Source organism: Adiantum capillus-veneris, chromosome 3 (genome assembly GCF_014529385.1).
Source record: "Adiantum capillus-veneris isolate H3 chromosome 3, ASM1452938v2, whole genome shotgun sequence".
In the NCBI taxonomy this organism is placed as follows: Eukaryota; Viridiplantae; Streptophyta; class Polypodiopsida; order Polypodiales; family Pteridaceae; genus Adiantum; species Adiantum capillus-veneris.
Window position 1 is genome coordinate 73,889,206 of NC_140933.1, and position 20,813 is coordinate 73,910,018.

Sequence of the window (20,813 nt, forward strand, 5' to 3'; positions counted from 1 at the left end):
AATTAAGTTTATACCATTTTTAATGCACTCCAAGTGACAACATTCCAAAGAGAACGCCCATTAACACTAGTTCTGTAATCGGACACTCAAATGTCGTAAGACACTACAATGTCTTGTTTTTTTAGCAACTTGTCATAATTATTCGGTGAATCTAGAAAAACCATTCATAGGTCATGTTCATATCTTAGGTCAGCTATGAGGTGAAGAACATAGCCAAATTTTACTTTTGCCAAAATTAATACCAAATTAAGATTATAATGATAAGTTTTAAGATGAAAAAATCACAGAAATTTAGTGTAGTTTTAATAGAATTTTCATAAATTGAATATAGCATCTCATCAAAATAAGATTTTGCATAGATTTCAAGGTGTATGGATAGGAAAAAACTTATTATGCAAGAAATTGAGCTTCATAACTTAGTTATGAGACTAGATACTTGTTATAATCAAAAGACCAAAATCTTGAAAATGCTCACAAAGAGGAAAATTTTGGTCTTTCAAGGCCTCTTTCATTAACTTGATGAGGTTATGGGACAAAACCTAAGGTGTAAAATGTATCTATAGGTCAATACCCCTCAACTAAGCATTTTTCAAGGGTTCAAACTCATAAGCATCTTGTAATTTAAGCTCATTTTAAAAATATTGTAGTGCGTAATTTCTTGCAAAAAAAACATTGCTATGGAAAAGTAATGAAAGTGTATATATAAATCTCTCAATTGTGTCCACATGAGGTATTTGTATACAAATAAGTGAGATGAGCGGAAAAATCCAAAAGTGGACTTTATTTTAAGGCTTATCTTGATAAATAAAAAATCATGATTACAACATGCACAATTTTTTGGATATTCCATAAATCGCCAAATGTGGCTTGCATAACCATTAAAAATTATCACCTTATGTAATGGAGTCATAGATCTAGTATATATGCATCATGAAACATTGTAAATTTAGATGAACTAAATGTTTTTGTAATCGTTAATTGAATTTGTGAACGATATTTGACCCACAAGACTTTCTATATTTAATTCTAGTCACAAAGGTTTTTTTTCTCACATGACAAGTGTAAAAATATCAAACATATATATAAGTAATTACCACGGATTATTGCGTGCACCCTGCTCATTTTTTTCTTAGGCTAGAGTACGAGTTTTAATGAAACATTGAAGTTGTTTTACGTCGGTTCTTTTCATAAGTGTAGTTACTATTGAGGTTATGATCAAAAGTGATGAATATAATTTCTATGAGTACTTTGAATAACATTTTATAAGTTTGCAAAAGCATTTCTTGAGATGTGTTCTAAATTTATGTACCATTTTAATTAAATTCGCAAAAAAAGGACACAAAAGTGTCCTTTTTGGTACCAAACTAGTGTTAAGATCCTTGAAAGTCAACCAAAAAATTCCCAAGCACTCTTCCCTTTGAAATATACCACAATAGACGCACATGTTGACTGTGACTTTGCCAAGAACAACCTGTAAGCAATATACATTATACTCCAACAGAGAAGCTCCTTGAGATCCTTAAGTGTACCGAAAATACTTTGAGATACAATCAACAGCCTAGAAAAAGTTAACAAAACTCTACTATTCGTTTGTTTTTCTACAATAGAAATGGAGCATTACGACATCCACCCCTCTGGACCTGCACATCCTCAATTGTCTTCAAGTTGTCAATCTTCATAAGCAAAAGTATCAACAAAACCATCTTTCAATGAATATATCTAATCATCTTCCTGCCGTTCTCTTGAACCTTGATCGCCAAAAACCTAATGTTCTTCGCATTTCTTGAATACTTTGATCATCTTCCCTGCAATAGGCACTATAAGCTTGGTGCCTTCAAGTTCACTAAGTTTGTAAGTTCCATTGTCATAAGCATGCATCACGGTATAAGGTCCAAACCACCTCTTAAACCATTTTACGCATGGCCAAATATTGATTTTCCAAGCTGCTGTCATAGACAAGTACCCAATCGCCATCTTTCATGGCATGTGGCCTCAATCTATGCTTCTCATCAAATGCTTTTTTATAATTAAATATGCCTCCTTGAGCTTATCTCTTGCCCAATCAATGTTTTCTTGGCATGTTTCAAGCTGACAAATATGCAAAGCACGCAAATCCTCAGTTGACATACCTAGTTCCCATGGCGACACTGTCCAAGAAATAATTGCCGCCTTTGTAGGTATGATTAGCTTTTGCCCATACATAAGCTCAAACGGCATAAATCCTATAACCGAGCTATGAGTATTTCTGTCATCCCACAAAGAAAAAGGTAAAATTTTAGGCCAATTACCAATTCATCCTCGACATGCCTTTGCCAAAGCTTTAACAATAGACGGATGCCCTCTTTCACTTTTCCCATTACCTTCTAGATTATATTATGTAGTAAGAGAAAACTTGACTCCCAATCAATAAAAAAACTCACCAGCTTCATTTGCATCCAATTCTCCTCTATCAACAGTAATTTTTCCAACATAACTGTATCTGCAAATCACATCTTCAAGAAAAAACTTGCATACTAAACTTGTAGCTTTGGTATGAAAAGCTCTTCCTTCAATTTGATTAATGAGATCCTCTCTAACAAGAACAATGTACCTCATTTTCCAAACACCCACTAGCATAGTGATCAAATCTACAACCCACTTATAATGCATAGCAAATGGATAAGTAGGATGTAACTCATCCCAATGTCTCACATTTGAATACTATTGGAAAACCATGCAAGTTTCCACAAAATGAGCAATATTTTTATACATACCTTTCCACCAATGGTGTTCTTTAATCTTGAAAAATGTCACCAAAATCCTCTATGTACTGCGCATAAGTTCACATAAGACACTTTGATTTGCTTTGTTGCATACTACTCATTGTGGTACCCTGCCTAGGTGCTTTGGTTGCTTCCACAAGTGTCCACCTTTAAGGAAATAACCATAACCTTCTTCCTGATCTTCCTATATTCTTGACCAGTCTATTCCTCTTGCCTGGTAAGAGTGCTAAGATAGCGGCCTATCAAGAGCCACTCTCCATCATACATATCCTCTAAAAAATCTTCAAAAACACAAGCAAGAGTATTACTACTTGCATGCAAATAAGAAGAAGTATAAAACTTTAAGCCCACATCATCACTCTCGGTAAGCATCTCCTTGTCATATTTATATGTGGCTCTTGATAACATAATTTCTATTGGATTGTGTCTTCTTGCAATATGACAAACTTTAGGGTTAAGAGACTTAATGAAAGCTATCCACTGCAACATAGCAATGTCTGAAGTGGAGCAATTTATGATCATCTCTATCAATGGCAAACAATATGTCTCCATCACAATTGAAGCCCCAAAAACATAATCGTTATTAGACTTTAGAATGATAGCAACACCCCAAAGCTCTCTCTGTGCCCATCTTCATCATTTTGACCAATACTCCAACCAATGCCTGTCTCAATAGTCAAAAACTTTTTATGAGCATCTTCCCACACAAACCTTTTGCCTTTCCTTAATAACTGATAAAGTACTTCTGCAACATGAGCAAAGTGAGACAACCAAATACAATAGAACACGCAAGCACCCAAAAATTGGCAAACTTTAGTAACTGATGTGTGAGTCCTTCATCTTTTGTATAGCTTCTACCTTAACTGGGCTCGGCCGCCGCCATCAATGCGGCCCACATACATGTCCTACAATCAATATTTATTTGGCACCAAAAATGGACTTTGTCCTGAATGTGTCAAATTTACCTCTTCAAGCTTGCATACAATAGCTTCAAAATGTGCAATGTGCTGAGTAACAAAGTTTAGGCACCCCCTCTAATCTTTCACCTCATCTTTCAGACCTTCTTCATCTCATAATAATCAATATCTAATTCTCCTAAATGATTTTCTCATGTTAAACTGATCATTTAATATGGGGAAGTGCTGAGGGAGAAAAAGCTAGAATATTGGTTAAGCTAGTTGACCGGCCACAGTAGGGATCCAAAGGAGGAAAAATAGGGATCCAAAGGGGGGGCCATCTGTGAAAGAGCCATGTGCAACAATGGGCTTAAAAGACCCTAAGGTTCAGCCCATTAAGACTTCCAAAATGCTAAGGTTTCAAAATTCAAAGGTTGTGTCCAAAGGTCAAACATTGGGGGAATTGGATGCTTTGTGTGTGTCCCAAAAGTCTTTTGCAATCCCTACATAGGACGGGGCAAGCCTTGCACGTAGGGGATGAGAGAGAAACTCTCTCTCTCTCTCTCTCTCTCTCACACACACACATACACACACACACACACAAGCTCCCTTTAGACAAAGGGAATGAGGGACACATGTCCGCTCCCTAGCCCAGATGCCCACAAGGTGTACTGAATTCCTATTGGATGGCCTTGGAGGTGGACCAATGAGAATAAGGCTAGAGTAAATCTAGTTTACTTAATTTAAAAACATTTAATAAAAGAACCAAATAAGAATTAAGCTTTCTAGAAGACTATTGGACAGTCTCCCAAGGGGACCAATGAGCATTCAGCAGCCCAATGGCTTGCCTGATTCCTATTGGCCAGGAGGCAAAGGGGTCCAATGAGAGTTTAGTTGAATTAAATAACTACCTAAATCTCTCACAAAAGGGGAAAGGGGGACACATGTCAGAAGGCTATCACTTATGCTGCTTAATTACCATTGGTTAAGCCTGGGGAGGTCCAATAGGATGCTAGCAAGAGGGGTCGACCAAGAGAGAGAGGGGGCTGATTTTTCAAACGTATTATCACCTACACACTCACACTTGCTCATGTGTGAAGTAAAGAAGACTCACTCTCCTTCTCAAGCTTTAATGGAAAGCTTATCACCTACTCCAGGCTTGTCAGAAGGGAGGCCTACACCAACAACTCTTGGCTTTGTGATGCAAATCCAACCAAGAGCCAAGCTTCAATGGATGCTCATCTCCTCTACCATGCTAATTACTAAGCTAAGCTATGCTAATATGAGTGATTATGTGAGGAGATGTACATCTTTCTCGTAAGAATACTCCTTCCTCTCAATCTACTCTCATACCCCGCTAGCTCTCACCATCTTTGAAGGTGTGTGAGGTCTTGGGTCTGAGACCGTGAGGGAATTGATGTTGTGTTTGATAAGTGTTTTGCGTAGTGCTTGAAGTTTCCATCTTCATTGCACTAGCTAGTATTGAAGGAACACAAGAAATTGTATTGTAAAATGTCTCTCTTGATGGGAGAAACCATAATACAAAGCCTTTTGGAGGGGGGACCGGCTCCATGAAAATCCGGTCCTCAAGTGTTGTCAATTTCTTCATTTCTCTCTCTTTTGAAGTATTGTTCATGCTATCTAACTAGGTGTTATGATTTTTGTTGCTCTCTCCACCCAAGCACTCTTGTTAATCTCATTAGGAATCTATTCTAATGAAATGCTCACTATGTTCATGCTATTTTCCGCTAGACACAAGTTACTAGGCCATTAAATGTTACATTGGTATCAGAGCACAAGGTTTCTCTTTTCTTGCTCAAGAAGGGAGGTCCTCAAGCTAGCTATAAATGGTTGGTACTATTAATTTCATGTGAGTAAGTAGAATAGGGATTTTTCAGCCTTGCAGTGCGCCTGCCTTTGTGCAGTTAACGGGGCATCACCATCAAGAGCTATGGTCTTAATAGTGGAGTCCTACGGGGCTTGCCTACGGCTTTCTCTTATATTCCTTGAAATTAATGGTATTCGAGACACGGGTACAGTAGCTTGAGTGCCTTTTCTAAAGGGGTAAAGAGGAGTAGCAACTAGGGCTTGAATTGCCAAAGTACACCTAAAACGTTTACACCTAAAAGTTGTTAGAATGGCTAACAATAGTAAAGAGAGTGAAATTAATGTTGATAACTTTGATTTTGCTAATGAGAAAGCTACTAATGATGCCCCGATGCTTGTTAAATATTTTGTTTCTAGGCTTCAACAAACCATGGGCAATCCATCCCTCCAAAGTGAAGTGCAATGGTAGCTTCGTGGTCATGGGATTCTCCAAGCTCCCCACCATGACGAGAGGGCACCTAGGAAGCCTCCTTGTGAGACTTCCAAAAGAGGTATCTCTCCGATTCGAGAAGAAGAAGAGGATCCCTATGAAGGGCTTAGAAATTTTGTCCTTGATGACGCATCTCCTTCTCAAAGGAGAATTCAAGAGCCTCCATCGAAGGAACAAGAAATAAGTGAGTCTCCCGCCACCTCGACGGAGATGGCTCCACGAAGACGGCGGGCTAAACGCTCTCCATCACCTCGAAAATGGAGAAGAGCATGGCATACTTCTCCACACCGTACTTCAAAGAGGGATTGCAAAAAGCAAGAGAAGAAAAAGGCGAGAAAGAGGACACCCTCTTCTCCATCTTCTTCATCCTCTTCCTCTTATGAAAGTGATGGTCAAGACAAGAAGATCAAGGCAAGAAAAAGGCAAGAAAGAGGTCACCTCCATCTTCCTCAAATTCTTCATCTTCTGAAGAAAGTGATGGTGCAACCTTTGAACCATAAAAAAGAAGAGGCCATAGGAAATCCTATGCCACGTGGAAGAGGTCATCCAAGCTCAAGAAGTTCAAAGAGGGAGGGAAGAGCATATCTTTCCTTACCTATGATGGCACTTTTGGTGCTACGGACAAATTCTTGGCCTTTATCCAACAATTTGATGCGGCATTCGGAGATGAGGGCTTCACGGAGTCCTCTAAGCTACGCCATGTAGCTATGCACTTTTAAAATTCCTTCAGACAATGGTGGTCTAGCCTACGGACCAACGATGAAGCTCCACAAACATGGAAAGCTTTAAGAGCTTCCATTATGAAGCAGTTTTTGGCCACCGATGCCAAAGACAAAGTACTCACTGAATGGATAAACTTAAAGCTCTCCCCCTATGAATATATCCACAAATATGTAGACAAGTTTTGGGACCTACAACTCAAAGCCACTGTCTTCAAAAAGTTGGATTTTGGAGAGCAAAAGCAACAATTTTGTGCGGGCTTAACCGAAGAAATGGCAGACTATGTCAACTCCCAAAGGCCACGCACAAAGGGGTCAACCAAGAGAGAGAGAGAGGGGGCTGATTTTTCAAAGGCATTATCACCTACACACTCACAATCACTCATGTGTGAAGTAAAGAAGACTCTCTCTCCTTCTCAAGCTTTAATGGAAAGCTTATCACCTACTCCAAGCTTGTGAGAAGGGAGGCCTACACCAAAAACTCTTGGCTTTCTAATGCAAATCCAACCAAGAGCCAAGCTTCAATGCATGCTCATCTCCTCTACCATGCTAATTACTAAGATAAGCTATGCTAATATGAGTGATTATGTGAGGAGATGTACATATTTCTCGTAAGAATACTCCTTCTTCCTCTCAATCTACTCTCATACCCCGCTAGCTCTCACCATCTTTGAAGGTGTGTGAGGTCTTGGGTCTGAGACCGTGAGGGAATTGATGTTGTGTTTGATAAGTGTTTTGCGCAGTGCATGAAGTTTCCATCTTCATTGCACTAGCTAGTATTGAAGGAACACAAGAAATTGTATTGTAAAATGTCTCTCTTGATGGGAGAAACCATAATACAAAGCCTTTTGGAGGGGGGACCGGCTCCATGCAAATCCGGTCCTCAAGTGTTGTCAATTTCTTAATTTCTCTCTCTTTTGAAGTATTGTTCATGCTATCTAACTAGGTGTTATGATTTTTGTTGCTCTCTCCACCCAAGCACTCTTGTTAATCTCATTAGGAATCTATTCTAATGAAATGCTCACTATGTTCATGCTATTTTCCGCTAGACACAAGTTACTAGGCCATTAAATGTTACACTTCACAATGTTTGATCAGAAATTATAAATAAAAGGCATAGTGATGTGAGAAATGAACTCTTTTAACACTTTATTCATGCCATTCATCATGTGAGCAACAAAATTTGTGGCACCTTGTGGTAAAGTGCACATTCTTACTAACCCAAGAGGTGTCCACGTAGTAGTAAGATCCCTACTCTCCAAAGCAAGCTAAAACTGATCATAACCTGTATAGAGATCACCATGGAGTATATGGCCCTACTTGCAAAAGCTTCAGCAAACTCGTCCACGATGGAACTTGTGCTCGCATTGCAGATTGTTACCTTGTTTACTAGCTGCATGTCGTGAATAAATTGCAAGGCTCCATTCTTCTTTGAATAGTGAACCATTGATTGGAATAGGGTTCACAAGAAGACAACTCCAGAATGCCCATGCATATCTTATCATTTAACAAGTCAATAAGCTTTGGCAAGTGAGCTTTAGGTACATGAATAGGATCTAAATTCCATGGCATATGAGGAACAAAATAACCATTAGTGCTACAACATTTGGATCTACACATCCAATCTCACTGGGATCAAAAGGAAATTCCTTACTATGTTTTGCAAGCATCTCTTGAAAGCACTTGAGCTCCTCGTCACTAAGAAACTCTTCTTCACCAACGATTATTTGCTTTAAGGTCTCTTCAATAAATTGATGGCCAATATGCTTGGGATACTTTAGCTTTGGCTATTGTGAAGCTTTCTTGATAACTTCGTCACTTCTTCCTGAAAGAGGAATAGCTACAGGTCCAAAATTCTTAGCAAAAGTTTTGTAGTTTGTATCCACATACACTTCAAACACATCATACAAATCTTTTCTTGCCTCTGTTAGAATGTCATTCATGTCCATTGAATTCACTTTCACAAATTCAGTCCCACTTTGCAACCTAAACTTATTGATAACGTCAAGCTCTGACATCGTATCAACATAAGAAACTTCTTCAAAGACTCAGATAACATCATCAAGTTCAAGTACATCACATCCATGTAGATCACTCTGAACAATTACCATATGTTGCTTACCATGTAGATCACTATGAACAATTACCATATGTTAGTCCCAAAAAACCTAAAGAAAAAGTCTCTTTTTGCGAGAACTTCTTCTTCTCTGTACCATTAGAGTCCCGTCCTATAGTGTCATCCCAAGAAAATCCTGAGAAAACGTGTAATCTTTGAACTTTTTACAAATCTTGGGCAAGGATTGATCTCGTCAAATGTATTTGTTTCTAACATGATCAACACAAACAGTCAAAAATTAAACATCTCTTTTCTCTTCTTTACTTTAAATCCTTGCATATATTGGACCATCATCCAACACTTTTGTTTCCATATGCATAGCCGTTATGTAAGGTTTCTTTAAAATAAGTGGATAGGAGGAATGCTCCTGTATGAAAAAATTATGTTCATCATAAACATCTCCAATTGTTACCTTAACATTTTCACATGCTCCATATAGTTCGTCAGGCTATGTGTTAGTAGCTTGAATTTGCCAACCATGATCCATATCAATAGGCCACTTCTCTCTCTGGTATAAGCTGTTTGACATTAAGTTAATCTTTGAACCATGATCCACAAGTGCTAGAATAGGCTCATTAATATCACCAAGCTTAACAACCATTCATCATGTGAGCAAAAAAATTTGTGGCACCTCGTGGTAAAGTGCACATTCTTACCAACCCAAGAGGTGTACGCATAGTAGTAAGATCCCTACTCTCCAAAGAAAGCTGAAATTGATCATAACGTGAATAGAGATCACCCATGGAGTATATGGCCCTACTTGCAAAAGCTTCAACAAACTCGTCCACGATTGGACTTGTGCTCGCATTGCAAATTGTTACCTTGTTTACTAGTTCCATGTCCTGAATAAATCTCAAGGCTCCATTCTTCTTCAAATGGTGAACCATCGATTGGAATAGGGTTCACAAGACGGCTCCAAAATGCCCATACATATCTTCTCATTTAACAAGTCAATAAGCTTTGGCAAGTGAGCTTTAGGTACATGAATAGGATCTAAATTCCATGACATAAGAGGAACAATGAAAATAACCATTGGTGCTGCAACATTTGGATCTACGCATCCAATCTCACTGGGATCAAAAGAAAATGCCTTCCCATGTTTTGCAAGCATCTCTTGAAAGCACTTGACCTCCTCGTCACACTAAGAAACCCTTCTTCACCAATGATTATCTGCTTTAAGTTCTCTTCAGTAAATTTATGGCCAATATCCTTGGGATACCTTAGCTTTGGTTGTTGTGAATCTTTCTTGATAACTTCGTCACTTCTTCCTGGGAGAGGAATAGCTACAGGGGTTAAAATTCTTAGCAACAGTCTTGTACTTTGTATCCACCTACGATTCAAACAGATCATCCAAATCTTTTCTTGCCTCTGTTTGAATGTCATACATGTCCATTGAATTCACTTTCACAAATTCAGTCCCACTTTGCAACCTAAACTTATTGATAACTTCAAGCTCTGACATTGTATCAACATAAGAAACTTCTTCAAAGACTCAAATAACATCATCAGGTTCAAGTACATCACATCCATATAGATCACTCTAAACACTTACCATAAGTTGCTTCTCCTACTTAGATAACTCAATAAACTTCCTGTATGAAATTGAACCTTCAAATGTTAGTCCTAGAAAACCTAAAGAAAAAGTCTCTTTTTGCGAGAACTTCTTCTTCTTTGTACCACTATAGTCCCATCCTATAGTGTCATCCCAAGAAAATCCTGAGCAAACCTGTACTCTTTGAGTTGTTTACAGATCTTTGATCTCATAAGTTGTATTTGTTTCTAACATGATCAACACAAACAATCAAAAAGTAAACATCTCTCTTATCTTCTCTACTTCAAATCCTTGCATATATTGGACCATCATCCAACACCTTTGTTTCCATATGCACAGCCGTTATGTAAGGTTTCCTTAAAATAAGTGGATAGGAGGAAAGCTCCTGTATGAAAAAATTATGTTCATCATAAACATCTCCAAATGTTACCTTAACATTTTCACATGCTCCATATAGCTTGTCAGGCTGGGTGTTAGCAGCTTGAATTTGCCAACCATGATCCATATCAATAGGCCACTTCCCTCTCTAGTAGTGGCTCTCGCCCAATGTGTTCTAGAAAAATGGCTCTTAGGTACAGTTTCTTCACCATCATCATCATTAAAATGAACATGTCTTACCTTGGGTGTGACTTGATTTGAAACCACTGCAAATTTCAAGCTTTCTTCTTCAATACGTGCCTCATAAGCATCCAAAATTGACTGAACTTGTTGAATCACTTGGCTCTTGATCGAGTGAAGTTCCTATTCAACTAGTCCTTTCCGCTCTCGCTCTATAATGTCAATAATTTCTTCATGAAATTCATGCTTAGCAATACCCAAGATGTCGCTCAAAGTGAGTTCCACCTTGCTATTAAGAATGTGTTCTTCAAACAACTTTTTCAAATCTGTATCCAATTCAATATCGGATTTTAACTTATACGAAGGTCCTCTAGGTTAGCCTTACTTTTTGTCTTTGACCGCCTCCTACATAACTACTTCAGGTGTAGGAACTGCTTTGAAAGTTTAGCCTTCTTCCTTCTTGCCGCTAGACCTCGTAGCTCACTTTAATGAGCCCAGATTATCTTCATCTCTCTTGCATTTCTATTCCACCATAGCTTCATTGGCCTGAGATTTTGCAAGGAAAGCATACACAGAAAGAGAATCCATAGGATTTGACCACCTTGTAGTTTCCAAATACAATTCTGAGATTGACTTAATGTTTAATGAGTCACTTTACCTTTCTCAGTTGTTCTCAAAGCATAGGGCCACATATTAACCTTGTTGGCTCTAATAATTTCATCATCCTCTGTATCATATACTTGTAATCCATAGGTTACTGCATCAACCATAAAAACATTATGCTGCATATCCTTAATCAACTTTTTCATACGCCCTTTTCATACTTGAAGCACAGACATTTCCAATTTTCCTAAGATGGAGCTTGTTGTCCTTCCAAAAAAACCATTTTCTTCTTATAACCTTCATTGAAATCATCACAATCTTTATGCACATGATCTAAACTATCACACCACATGCAATCTTATCTCAATCCATTTGTGGAGGATACTGCCTGGTTCTAATGAAGATCCACTTGCATTCAAGTCTTCAAGTTTAATAGAAGTTTCAAATTCAAATTCAACTCTTGCATACCTTTTACTAGTTCATCAAGAGCTGGCTCTTCCAGCTTGGGTTTTGGATTCTCCGCTGGTTCTTCTTCAAGTGCATCCATAGGGTCAATCACAATGAACTTATCCACCCTCTTTTGCACCTTAACACTCATGTGAAGTGCTTCAAAAATTATTTTCCAGTCAGCAGTTAAGCCTAACCCACCCAATTGATCCTTGAGCAGTTGCACCAAACTCTTTTGAAGGCATGGATTAGCCGCTTGAATGAATAGTTTGACCCTTTGGCTGCATCGTTTTTTGCTAAGTAGTAGACAGTTGTTTAAACTTTTTCTCAAAATCTCATAGCAATTCCCTTGTAGATAAACCCTTGTCCTCTTTCTGTATCCGCTTCATAAAGCTTTGTTTGGTGACTTGTTGAGAATATTTAAGGAAGTACTCTTCTTGTAATGCCTTCTTAAGCTCCTGCCAATTTGCACAGTGCGCTATCAAAATTTATTCAATTGGAGCCCTAAGATTGAGAGTTGAAATCAAATCAAAACCTTCCACTGTGTCATGATCATTAACACCATATTCCTCCATAGATTGTTCATAAATAGTGCAAAACTTTGAAATATCATGCCATTCAAATCATTGCATTTTCAGTTACCGTGCACCATGCTTGGTGAATACGTTCACTCCGTTAAAATTGCTGCGAAGAAGTATGTTGTTGTTGCATATAAGCTGCAAATTGTTGCATCATCTGTTGCATTGTTTCTTTCTATGGTGTTGTCATCCATTAGGAAGAGAATGGGGTCTAGGATGGCCTCTTTATTGGGCAGTTTAGGGAAGTCAAACCTTCAGTATTAAGAAAGTAATCAAAGGACAACTTTGGAATTTAAATAGAAAAATGGCTAGCTTATTTGAATTCAAATTTTCCCCCAAATAGAATTTAAATTCTAGTGTGTGAAACCATATCATGTAGCATATCTATGGAAAGAGCTAGATTTATAGATTCTAGATCTATGATCTCCACTCAAATTAAAGATCTTATGCAGGAGTTATGAAAGACTGAAAATCATAAAATTGTCCACCTCCTATTCATTAGGAAGAGGATGGGTTGTAGAAGGGCCTCTTTATTTGCCATGAGATTATGGAGGTGATTAATATTTTGACAAATAGGTGTACGCCATGTGTGCAAGAGTGGTGAGTGTGTAAGAGTGGTCAAAGGATGCACTTTTTCCCCCAAAAAGGAGGTGGATAATTTTATGATTTTTGGCCTTCCATAACTCCCACATATTATCTTCGATTTGAATGGAGATCATAGATCTGCAATCTATGCGTCAAGCTCTTTCCATAGATATGCTATATGATATGGTCTTACCCGCTAGATTTTAAATTCAATCTTGGGGGGAAACTTTGAATTCAAATAAACTAGCCGTTTTGCCTGTCTGAATTCAAAATCTTTCCTTTGATTACTTTCTTAATACTAAAGGTTTGACTTCCTTAAACTACCACCTTAAACTACCAAATAAAGAGGCCCTCCTAGACCCCATTCTCTTCCTAATGTGGGGGGCAAAGTGAATCCTTTGAACACCCTTACACATCTCTTACACACCCACCATTCTTGCACACATGGCGTACACATATTTTTCAAAATGTTAATCACCTCCATAAGCTCATGGAAAATAAAAAGGCCCTCCTAGACCCCATCCTCTTCCTAATGGGGTCATCACCTTTGCTACCAAAGTCCCACCCCCGCTCGGTTTCGCATTGTAGGAGGTAGTCGTAGCGAGCATAGACCAACTCTGACAAAATCATCAATCCAAAGAGAGCATCACCTGGCCTCACAGGATGCAGCTTTAAGAAACTATTTATATAATGTGCATTCAAAGGGTATTAATAAAACCCCTTTACTTACATGCTGAAGGTAATAAAATGACTCTTTTTCATGAAAAACTTGTGGTTTTTTCTCTCAAATCAGTTAAAAAACCCCCTTGGTTTATATAATCCTATTAAACTTTTAAACATTTGGCAATTAAAAACCCTATTTATTTGAACTCACATGGTAACTTACATGTTTAAAAGGTGAACCCCCCAACACTCGGCTAGGACTTGGAAACATCACACAATCAAGTGTGAGAGCATCATCAGACACAATGAGTGAGAGGATTCAAGAGAATTCTTCTCCAGTGCAAGTAGAGATTATCCATGAATAAACTAGCTCTAATCACATTCTAATCACTAATCAAGTAACTCCTACACACATCAAGTCCACCAAAGTCCAACTTGCCAATCTTCTTGAGTCACAAGAACACAATCATCAACACAAGCATCCATGACCGAAGCACACACTAGAAGTTGACCTCTTCAATCATTACATGCCAATCAAGGTACTCTAATCATGTCACACACAATTGGCATTGAGTTCAAGGCTCTTAAACCTTCACACACTTAAGCACACAATTAGACACACACTCTAATCACATGACCAAGAGTGCACACACACCACACTAATCAAGAGATTTAGTGGTCATCAACCAACCAAAATACTCATGGTAGAAGAGAGTTAAATCAAAGACAAAATTCATTACCTCTCTCAAAACTAGAATAATAAGAGTGTAAATACTTCATGAGATTAATGAAATGTAGAGAAGACAAGATTAATGAGAGACATAGAGATTAGATTAATCAATCAAGAGCTTCTCTAAGTACGGAGGATTAGCACCAGCCTTCTAAGGATGAGCATTAAGCTCAAAGCTAGGCCATCCATAGATTGAGCACTCAAGAGTGAGCTCTCAATAATGACTACTCAAGAGTGAATCCTCTTTGCATAAAAGAGCTTCTTATAAAAGCATGGACTCCAAGCCTTTCTTCAGAGGGATTACGTAGAGTCCTTTAGCTTATACAGGATTGAAACTCTTAAATGAGCCTGAGAGATTATACAATGTGAATAAGAAATATTGTACACATCAATAGCACATTCCTAACTTGGTGCATAATCTGTGTAGCATGTGCTAGCCACTGCTAACATTCTCCCCTCCTAATTTTGCACAAGTCCTCGTGTTTCATTAATGTAGAGCACAGTGACATGGTAGAAAGTACGTCCTTGGAGGAATTTGAGCTACCAAAACATAAATCATGTCATAAGTATCAAAGGCCAACAAAGATGAATAGAACATGAAGTGCAATGATCAATCATGCAAAGTGAATTTTTGCTTCCAAAAGATGGGTCCAATCATAGCCAAAACTAAACAACATAACGCAAAAAAAACACCTAAACTATTATGAAAATTAAACCACTAAAAATTTTAGATTTATGCACGTAGCACAAGCAATCAATTATGTCACCAAATTCAACACTCGACATACATATCTACCAAAGCATTGGTGGCCGAATTAGCCTTATCGTGAGTGAATTAAGCTTTTGCCATTTTTAATGCACTCCAAGTGACAACGTTTTGAAGAGAATATCCATTAAGATCCTTTCAAATCAATCAAAACATTCCCAAACACTCTTTGTGCCCTTTGATGTTTATCGCAAATAGACACACATGTTGACTATGGCTTTGCTAAGCACAACCTATAAGAAATATACAATATACTCCAAGAAAGAAGCTCCTTGAGATCCTTAAATGCGCTAAAATACTTTTCAATACAATCAATAGCCTTGTTTGGTGCCAAAAAAAGAGAGATTTTTTTTTCCTAATGTCAAATAGATATTACCTACATCCATCGCACAAAAAATAAGTCCTCTGGCAAAAGTTAACAAAACCCTACTATTCGTTTGTTTTTCTCCCAATAGGCATAGAGCATTACGACACCGGGGTTAAATTTTCTCAACATTGAGTGAACTTTGACTTCAATCTCTCTCAACTCCTTTGTTTAAAACTCCTCCCTATCAATCTCTCACTCTTTCCTTTTCTCTTCTTCACCTCTTTGTCATCCTTGTCTTTGACCTCTTCAATTAATACTTCACGGTGTTTGGAATTTCTAGTTGGAGATATCTTAAGGATATTCAAGGTCTTTTCATCTTAAAGTGGCATTGGCTCTATAATTTTACTAAACTTGTACCTCAGCCTCCTCATGATAATCATGTCTTTATCCATGAGGGTAACTCTAAGGGAGTGAGCTACACATAGGTATGAAGGTTTACATATAGTGAACCAGTGCTTCAACCACCCCCACCCAAAAGGTTGCCTTCCAATTGCCTAGCCCTTGGTTTACTACAAGTAGAGTCTCAACAAAAACTATGCTACTACTATTGGTTGACAAAAAAATGATAAGTTGAGTCTCTCATGTCTTGTTAACAAAGAGGCTATGTGCATGCTTGTTACAAGGGGGTACCCCATTCAGTGAAAGGACCTCCAACTAGCCTAGCATATTGGGAAGCCCTCTTACACAACCTTGGCATTTGAGGTTCGAAGTTCAAATGCTCAAGGTGAATTACATAGAATACATTCAAGGTTCAAGTTCGATGCACCAATGTTTTGCTTTGGCAAGACCAGAAATCAATCTTCAAGACCCACAATCAAACAAAAACAAATTTAGTACAAAGTGAAATGCAGAAGCAAATCCAATGCTTTTTTCAAAGGAAAAAATGTGTCCTAAAATCAAAGGAGAAAAAATGTATTGTTTCAAAGCTTATAGCAGGTATGCTCCCTCTCTCTCTCTCTCTCTCTCTCTCTCTCTCTCTCTCTCCTAGTGCAACCGTTTTTTGACCTAGTAGACATCGGTTCACTCTTTTGATCATAACTTCTTCATCCGAACTCCGATTTGAGTGATCTATAGCTTCAATCGAAGAGCACAACGCCCTCTACGCATTGATGTAAAAACAAAAAAAAATTAGAGTTATGCAAGGAATTTCTGTAGCAGCATTTCCGAAGTGAACAAGTTTAGAAAAGTTGACTCTCATCTTTTATTTTACATACAATGTCTTCCGGCACTCGCAAGGGTTATTCTTCTTCAAAAAGGTCCACAACCATTGTGGAAAATGATCCAAAATCTCCTAAGTGTGGAGATAGCAACACAATTATCCAACCAACGATATCGAAAACCATGATCATGACATACTTGGTATTGTTGTAAGAGACCGTAAACAAACGAGGCGAAGACTTACGGGTACTTGCAATGGAGAATGACACACTAAGGGTACTTGTGGTTGAGAATGAGAATCACAGGAGGACACTTGAGATGCAAACAACATGTTTGATGCGACTTGAAGAGGAAGTCAAAGAATGTAAGCGCTCTCATGTGAACTTGAATTCTTTGAAGGAGCGCATGAGCAAAGTAGAGCATGACCATGTATTGAAAGAGGAGAAATTTGACACCATGAGCCGGGATGCATGCGACATGAAAAATGTATGCACAAACAAATCTTGGATTGATGTATGTGGTAACAATGTGGTTCCTAATTCCTCATTCATGCAAGCTATGGTTCAAAAAAAGAATGTTGAGAATGTGGATGTGGAGGAGTTGAAATAAACGGAAGTGACGTTCAAAGAGCATTGTTATTTGTGGAATTCCCAAAGAGAAGTTAAAGATGCCTCCTTCCCTTACCATTGTTATTGAAGATTTCTTCAAAACCCACTTTGGCATGTCCGGAGTTATGGTCTATGGAGAACATAGAGTGGGTAAGCAAGGAGCTCCTCGCTTGGGAGAACGGCCAATTGTATGCACCATGTCGGATGAGACAAAACAAAAATTTATCCTTGATAATAGTTGGCTCTATTTAAGAGATACAAAATGTTTTGTATGTGAAGATCTCACTATTAAGCAACAAAATATGTGTCGCAAGGCATATGAGAAAAAGAAAAATAAAAACAAGGAGATTTCTCATGAAGAAAATGTGCCCAAGGAGGAGTCAAGTCCCTCAAGCAAATAGAGATGCGTGACCTATGAGACCGAGTTACAATTGAAAATATGCTTCTGGAATTGTAATGGATACCCATGGATACCCATGGAATGCGGGGGTTGGCATTGATGAACTAACAAGCCAAACCGATGTTGTACTTCTTGTTGAAACTTGGGAGCATGATACACAAAGGATTAACGGATTGGAGGATTACAATGTACATTCATTGATATGGTCAAAGAATCTCAAGCAACGAAGAGAGAAAGAAGGGATAGCATGTATGGTTAAGAAAGGATTGAAAGATTTTGTATCAATTGTGAAAGATGACAAGTACAAACGTTATGTATGGCTGAAAATTATGACACCAAAAAGAGCACCCATTTTTGTGGCCGGTTGCTACATTCCTCATAATGATTTTCCCTTTCACGCTTGCATGGCTAGAGATCATGCTTTTTTTTATTTAGAAGAGAACATTGCTTATTTCAAATGCGAAAGTGATGTTATTGTATTTGCGGATATGAATGCTCGCACAAAAACATTGCAACATGATACTCAATAATTTGATATGACATACATATCAAGGGAGTTGGAGGAAGTTCACTTGTATGATCGTACTTCAGTGGTGGATGAGAAAGAGCCGGATCACTATCGAAGGTTACTTTTACACATGTGTAATAGCACGGGTATACTCATTGCCGATGGTGTATATTTGTGTAGTGGAACCAATGGTTTTATATGTAGGAAACATAATAGGGATAGTGTGATTGACTATATGCTACTCTCCAAAGCCATCATGTATCGCATTAAAGAGTTTTATGTTAGGCCAATGGATCCCGGAATCCGACCATCGGACCTTATGTATTGACCTTTCATGTAGAGAAGCAACTAAGCATGATAATCTCAGCCAAAGGGAAGAGAAATCATCACTATGTATGGATTTCAAACGTACATTGAAATGATTGATCAAAAGTTATGGATGACAAAGCTTCGATATGACACACCATTGGAATTTAAATGGGAAGATTTCAAAAAAGTTATTTGTTCATGTGCCAAAGAATGCATGCTATCAACAAAGATAGATCACGCAAAAGGTGGTTTGATAAAGAATGTCAAGATGCTCGAAAGTCCTTGATAAAGCTTGATGCAACTATGGACAAAGACAACTATCAAAGTCATTTGCATACATACAAGGCATTGATTCGAAACAGAGAAGAAGATGGGAAGTAAAGCAACAACTTTTTCAAGTTCAAGAAAATGGACATGCATGTGGAAGATTTTGGAGCAACTTGAGGAGCAAGCGGGTTAAGAATTTTGGTAACTTGAGTCTTGTGGATATTTACACACATTCTAGACAATTATATGAGCAAGAAAATGCTGAAAAAATGACATTATATGATTCATGTTAGGAAATAAAACGTAGCTAAATAGATAATTGAGTAGATTACTTAATGGAGAGAGACAAATTTACATACACGAGATTAGAGAGAGAGAGAGAGAGAGAGAGAGAGAGAGTACACACGATATACGTTGGAGAGGGGGAAAGAGGAACACACCCAACACACAACACAATGCCTCACTATAGCCCAGGGTATACACAGCGCCCCAATCCACTAGAGTTCACCTTCAAAACTCAAAACTACCCACAAACAAACCATTGCTTCCACACAACCATACGCACATATGCCTTGCAATGCACCAGCCAAACTCAATCACTCCGCTTCGCTCAATTCACAGCCTTCCACACTCACAGAACCTCTCTCTACCTCTCTTTGCACTACCAACCACGGGGGGGCACACACGCCGACACACACCCGGAAACACACGCACACAAGCAGAGAAGAGAAGGGGGAAAGGGGAATGACGCCTTAAAACAGTAGGGAATCGTCTACTAGCATAGGCAATAGCATGTACATCCAACACACTGCCAGCATGAACCTCGGCAACCCAAAACAAGAGCTCCAAAAGCCTTGGCCAAAAAACCCTCCTTGGTTCAAAGACTGGTCCCAAAAAAGACCCTTACAAGATAGGAGTCCAAAAAAGAAACAAATGTGGTGTGATACCATGTCGTGCACTCCCTTTGGAGTTCTTTTAGAAATTTTATGCATTGCCAACACTTGGCCTAGTGTATTTTTGGAAACCTTGCATGCTACACCATGGCCACTTGGCCCTTTGATTTTGTCCGGCCGCCCGGACTCCCTTCTCCTAGCACTTCATTTGCTTGTCGGCATCTCTTGGCAGTGGGACAGGCCCTTTGAAACTTCTCTCTCTTCCATGCTCCATTAGCTCAGCTGTGGGACCCCTCCCCTCCAAGGCAATATCGACGTCCCTATTGGGGGGGGGGGGGCTTCCCCTCAAACAGATTACGGGCGCGGGCACCACGCATTACCGTTCGCCACGTCATCATCTGGTTCACCGCCGCGGACGCCATGCGCCGCCCAGCCCCGCCCAAAACTGCCGGCACTCCGCCCAGCGCAGCGCCATTGGCGCCGCCTGCGCCTTGTGCCATATCCAACAAGCTCCAAGAGCTTTCTCATCTCGTATAACCCCAAGGATGTCACGTTTTTGCCTTTATAGTCCGGCCCCACACACACCGTGCCCGCATGTGGGTTAATTCCCCTGCCTTGGCCTCTTTCCCGTTCTGTGCTCCCACCTTCTGTTGCCGAGCCGCAACCACCACCTAAAATTCCACTTTCTCGGCTCCGACCACACCATCCGTCTCTGCATTTCGACTCCTCGACATCCTCGAACCAGGGCTCTCAAAAATGGAAAAAAACATCTGCAATCCAAGCCGGCCAAAAGCTCCCAGTTTTCCGATGGCTATATCTTCTCGCTCCGGACTCCGTTTGGCGTGCAGTCACTTGTTTCTAGTTCCATATGGTGTACACTCTGCTCTAGAACCTTGTCGAGGCTCAGAAGATTCCAGATGGCACGTACTCCAATGCATCCAAGTGGGCTCAGACTCGGCCCCCGGAAAAACTTCCACTGACCATATCTTGCAAACCGTGGCTCCGATCCTT